Source organism: Mesoplodon densirostris, chromosome 4, assembly GCF_025265405.1.
Source record: "Mesoplodon densirostris isolate mMesDen1 chromosome 4, mMesDen1 primary haplotype, whole genome shotgun sequence".
In the NCBI taxonomy this organism is placed as follows: Eukaryota; Metazoa; Chordata; class Mammalia; order Artiodactyla; family Ziphiidae; genus Mesoplodon; species Mesoplodon densirostris.
In genome coordinates, this window is record NC_082664.1 from 22,883,633 (window position 1) to 22,889,978 (window position 6,346).

The following is a 6,346-nucleotide window of genomic DNA, read 5'->3' on the forward strand; positions in this document are numbered from 1 at the left end:
ACCATTCAAACGTTTTCACAATCCCTCCTTCTAGGACCCAAGCCAAGTATCCTTTGACTTAACGATGCACACTGAGCTCTTCTTCCTGCGCTATTATCAGAGCTGTCTCTAATTACTATTGTTTTCCATCAATTCATTTAGGATTCCATTGTTAATGGCTTTAAAAAAACAAACAAACAAAAAAGATTCTAGTATAGCTGATCCACTTTGTTATACAACAGAAACTAACACACCATTGCAAAGCAATTATACTCCAATAAAGATGTTAAAAAGGAAAAAAGATTCTGCTCTAATTAAACAAATAGTGAATCATTTGAGTTTGCTTATTTTTTTCTTTCCAAGTAATTTGCGTACATTTAAACTGTACTTCTGTAGTGTTGTCTTAATTATCAAGTCATTAAGGACAGTGATGTGGCACTCTGAAACATTTTGTTCTGCTTGGGGGCAATGGCAGTTTCTTTGACCTGACAGAATCAAACTGCACAAAACTCTCAAACACATTTCTCATCTGATTTGCAAAAAAAAAACAGTCACGGCCAGCAGGGCAGCAGTGGTGGTAGGGGACAGTCACCATTCCCTGGGCTCTTTGAACACGGATCAAACAGCAGGTACAGCAGTAGGGTGTTCTGGATGCCCTGACCTGCAACACCACCCTTGCTGTCTGATCCTATGTTGCTTTGATAGTATGATATAGTTTAAAAAAAAAAAAAAAAGGCTTTAGAGTCCAAAAGATCCAGGGCCAATCCTGTCTCCACCACTTACCAGTGTGACATTCTTCCAATCACTCATTCTTTCTGAGCCTCAGTTTCCCTATCAGTAGTATGAGGATGGGGCCTATCATAGAGTGAGCATAAGGGACATTTGGCCCACATTTAAAAGAGTCTTATGTTTAGATTGTTTATACTGTCTTCAAATAAAATCTGTATGTGGATAAACTTTTTTAAGGTTTTAAAAAAAACACCTACTTTTTAATATACTTTTCAGTATTTCTTCAGTCATTTGTACACTAGCAACCTTCAATGCATCCCAGACCTCTCTTGACCCGTTGTGACGAGAATAACAGTTCCTATCTGCCCAGCAGTTCCTTTCACCAATTCACAGGGAGCATTAGAAAACATGAGACTTATTCCAAACCACCTGTCCTCTTCTTTCTTCCCGTCAAGCTCCACACGCACCTCTCCCTGAGGCCTTCCCACTGTGGCCTTTTTGCAATCCCTGGAGTCCCCTGTACTCTATCTTTTCTCTTCTGTCTGGCTCTCAAACTGGGCATTCATGGACTGTCATTCCAGGAATAAAGAGTTGGTGCGGCCTCAGAATGTTCTCCCTCATGAATTATCTCTATGGAAGGACCTGACAGTCTCTTTCCAAACTCCTAGAACTAGACCCTGGGCTCTCTATCCCTGTTAGATAATATATCCAGCAAGTGTCTGGCATGTAGTACTCAATCATCCCTAGGTTTTCCTCTCTTGTACCTAATACGTTTCTACTGGCCTGAAATCTTCTCAGGAAGCTGGGACTTTATTCAGGGTTTCATTTGATTAGAAATAATTATTGAGTGCCTAAGAAGTGCAGAGCACTTTGCTGGATTTTAAAATAAGGAAGAGGGCTTCCCTGGTGGCGCAGTGGTTAAGAGTCCGCCTGCCGAGGCAGGGGACACGGGTTCGTGCCCCAGTCCGGGAGGATCCCACATGCCGCGGAGCGGCTGGGCCCGTGAGCCATGGCCGCTGAGCCTGCACGTCTGGAGCCTGTGCTCCGCAATGGGAGAGGCCACAACAGTGAGAGGCCCGTGTACAGCAAAAAAAAAGAAAAAAAAAAAAAGAGTCAAAAGAGGGCTTATAATATTGCTTTAAAATGATGCCTTTATTGAGTTGGACATGAGGAAATTCTACAGCCTTATTATCAGGACACAGTTATAGCCAAAACAGTAATTTAGGAATTCTCTTTCACCTTACTATGCAGATGAGAACACAGTAATCCTAAAACAAGCTGACCAAGTAGACTTTAAGTTCACTATTATCTATTTAGTTTCATATTCACGGAAACCTACACCTACATACCTGCACACACGAGGTAATCAATACTTACGTGTTGAATGAATTAATAAGACCATACTTATAGACAAGGCCTGAGGTCTGAGAATTGATTGGGGTACTGGCTGTGAGACTGTATTTGAAGGAAGGGAAGTGTGGGGCAGAATATCAAGTGAGTTTTACCAAAGCTCACTGGCCTATGTGCTTTTTTTTCAGGTAAAATTTGTGCTAAACCAATGATAAATAACCTAGCCCGCATATCGCAAAAAAAAAAAAAACATTTCTAATGAAGATTTAGCTGTTATCCTCCTAAATAAAAAGTTCTATGTTTGAGGTATCTCTTTAAGACATGCCAATATGGCATATTTGTTAAACAACTCAGGAGTCTATCTTGAAAATCCTGCCCAACACAGCATCATCTCTATGAGACCTACAAGTAGGCTGAACTAGACTTGTCTTTTTAAGCAAGGAAGAAATATTTTGTTACAAAAACCAAGGAGGCAGGTACTAGAAACTCTGCATCTCAGAAAACAGTGAAATTTTGTTATAAATACTTTCATTATCATCTTCCTGCTGATGCCATTCATTTAAAAAGTTCTGGTCAAGACCAATAAAGCAGCTTCATCTCCTGTGACATCCAAAAAAAGCCAAGATTTAAAAACAACAGTGAAGAACTTCACTCTCTTTATACATTATCATAGGATATAAAGCTATGAATTTTTTCAGTGTCAAGTGCAAAGCATTATCCCCTACCTCACTTTAACACTGGAATGTGGACACTTAATTCAGCAGTACTCATTAACTGCTACGTAGATTGCCTGTGTTGACTGTAGTAAAGCCATTTACAATCAACTTATGAAGTAATAACACTAGCCAGATACACACACAGAGGAATACCAAAAACAATGAGTTTTGTTGCACAAATATCCATACTTGGGGCATGGCTATCAAGTAATAAGACTGATTCAATACTCTATAATCATAGTACACTAAAATATTGCCATACAGTAATGGCCCCATATATGAAAAATGTCTATATGGAAAAGGCTGTGATTTATTGCAAAGCATAATTATATAGCAAATTTCAAGGAAAGTCTAATAATTTTCAAAACCAAATTTTTTAATTTAATGGTTCAGGCCAAAGTCTCAGTTACTTTTTGGAGATTTCAGAACTATTAGGGGCAGAGGAATGCTTTTCCTTTTTTCTCTTCTTTTTGTCTTTTTTGTGATGCTTCCCCTTTTTTGACTTACTCTTTTTCTCTTTCTTCTTTTCTTTCTTCTGATATTTTTGTTTCTTTTGTTTTCAAGTGTCCTCTTCAGTAGAACTGGATGAATGAGACCTTTTCCTTTTTTTTCTAACTTGATTTTCTCTTTGCTTTTTGCTTTTTTCTTCTCCTCTTCTTCATTTATTCTTTTTTCTTGTAATGCTTGCAGTTTATTCAGTTCTTCATTCTCTTCATTACTCTCCTCACTACTTGTGCTGCTCACATCCAAAATTATGTCCCTTTTGGCGTCTAATCAAAGAAAATTGCAGCATTCAAAAGTCAGGTGACCACGATAGCCACATTTTTTACAGCCTGCTCGGACACTGTGCTTGTTGCAACCTGGAACTGCCATGGCGCTGGTAAAAGGGGTCGCGGGACCCCTGGGCTTTCGAGAGGGTGCTCGCTTCCTGCTGGCTGCAAGGACAACACACAGCTAGGACAGCTTCTTCCTCCTACCCGCACCGCGGCACCCAGGTGACAGTCAGGGAAGGCCCTAAAAGTCTCCGGCGATAGCAGAACCAAGTAGCTGCTGCTCTCGTAGACACCTTTGAATGAAATGTAACAAAGCACTTTAAACCAATGTTCACTAGCTGTGCAGTTTTGAGGGCCACACGCTCTACCTTTCTTAAATGAAAGAGTTCAAGCAATCTAAACACGCCTAAGAAGTATTGAGTAATCCTTGTTCATGAAATAGTATGGGAAATGTCATCCTTTGACAAAAATTAATTTTTAAAATGTTCTCTTTTTATTTTATTTAATTAATGTATGTAGAGAAATATTACATTTCATGTTAGCTAGAGGAAATGCCTTAAAATTTCTGGGATGCCAACTCCCTTTATCTATTCTATCCCATTCTTTTTTTTTTTTTTTTTTTGGCTGCGTCAGGTCTTAGTTGTGGCACACGGGATCTTCGTTCAGGCATGTGGGATCTTTTTCATTGCAGTGCGTGGGCTCCTCTCTAGTTGTGGTGCACGGGTTTTCTCTCTCTAGTTGTGGTGTGTGGGCTTAGCTGCCCCGCGGTACATGGGATCTTAGTTCCCTGACCAGGGATTGAACCCACATCCCCTGCATTGGAAGGTGGACTCTTTACCACTGGACTGCCGGGGAAGTCCCTCTATCTGATTCTTTTATTTGCATGTCTTTCTGCTCCTTAGCGCAGGTCTACAGTCCAAATATGTTTTGCTCCCTCATCTCTGTCTTCATGGACTTGGAAACAGTTATAAATGTAATGCAGCTTGTGAACCTGTCTTTTCCACACTCACTCAGCTTCTTCTTGAATGCTTGAGTGCTTGGGTCACACCATCAAGAGTCTTTGGCCTTGAGATTTTGGCCAGAATGGCAAAAACAAATCCTTAATATCAAAAATAAAAAGTCATCTATATTTGGCATATATTTGACCTGTCAATATTTTTGCTACCCCATTATAATGGCCCCTGATTTCAAAAGAAATACAGTGTGTAAGTAATGGAAAGAAGGGACATTAAGCCACTGGAAAATTCAAGTGCTCCAGATGGCTCCAGTTTTCTATTCCTACCTATGGAATTGGGAAAAATACCCAAAGCATATGTATTACTCTCTATATATTTTTTTATATTTGAAAGGACCTTGAAGAGTTTTGGTATTTATATATCTAAAGCATCACACTTTGATGTCCCCCAAAACTGGTAGGCATAGTACACAAATTTTTGCCAGGGATATACTGAATAGGATTCTAGTCTAGGAAAGCCAGTTAGGCTAGAAATGGACACATGTGGGGACTGGGGACCTCCATATACTTACCTCAATATTTGACTTGTTGGCTGGTACAGTAGACACTTAAAGTGGGCAGCTTAATCAGCTATCACATGATTTTCTTCAAAAAAAATAACATTGTGCTATAGATGACAGGGGGCAGGAGGTGAGGGGAAGGAGACAAAATGTTGAACCTGGATAATTCAGACCATCTACAGAGAACAAATGCACTAGATGATTACTCAACTCACTAATTTGGTTGTTGCTGTGATATGCCAAACAAATGGACAAAGTCAACAGCAGGCATGATGCTAGATTCTAGGTTTTGAAGTTTAGCACCTGCTCTTCACAAGGTCAGAACCTAATAGGGACAACCGTGAAAAGAAGGAAGGACGGAAGGAAGGAAGGGAAAAAGGAAGGAAGGAAGGGAGAGAAGAAGGAAAGGGCAAGGGGAAAGGGGAAGAAATGAGGGAGATAGAGAAATAAAAGTGGCGGAGATCGATTCTACATGGGCGGTTAAGGAAAGAGGAGATGATGTTTAAACAGGCTCTAGAAAAACGTGTCAGCATTCACCCAAAAGGCAAGGTGATAGGGACTTTCCTGGTGGTGCAGTGGTTATGAATCCACCTGCCAACGCAGGGGACACGGGTTCAATCCCTGGTCCAGGAAGATCCCACATGCTGAGGAGCAACTAAGCCTGAGCGCCACAACTACTGAGCCTGCGCTCTAGAGCCCGCGAGCCACAACTACTGAGCCCGCACACCCTAGAGCCCGTGCTCCGCAAGAAGAGAAGCTACCGCAATGAGAAGACCACGCACTGCAAAGAAGAGCAGCTCCCGCTCGCCACAACTAGAGAAAGCCCAGGCGCAGCAACAAAGCCCCAGCGCAGCCAAAAAAAAAAAAAGGCAAGGTGATAAAGGTGTTCCAGGCCATGGGAACACTTGGGCAAGATATTTGCATCTTCTGTTCCATAAAATAGAGCTTGCAGTCTGAATGTACTCTTTGAGTAATGAGAAGAAGAAAGACTGCAAAATTAGTACAACATTCCTGAAAAAATGAAAATACATTTTAGCAATTGCCTTTTTTAATACTCTAGAACAGTGGTTCTCAAAGAGTGATCTCCAGGCCAGCAGCCTGAACCTCATCTGAGAAACTGTTAGATTCTTAGCCCCCACCTTCTGACTCAGAAACTCTGGGTCTGGGGCAGCAGTGTGTTCTAAGATGTTCTCCAGAGAATGCTGATGCTTAAGTGCGAGAACAGCTGCCCCAGAGCAAGTAACTTCAAATCAACCTGTAACGTGCTTTCTGCATCTCGCCAGT

General features: G+C 41.1%; 1 pseudogene; it reads right to left on the bottom strand.

Annotated features, from left to right (window-relative positions):
* Positions 1–3,134: 3,134 nt before the first annotated feature.
* Positions 3,135–3,674, bottom strand: LOC132489039 (protein SREK1IP1-like; annotated as a pseudogene).
* Positions 3,675–6,346: the final 2,672 nt, after the last annotated feature.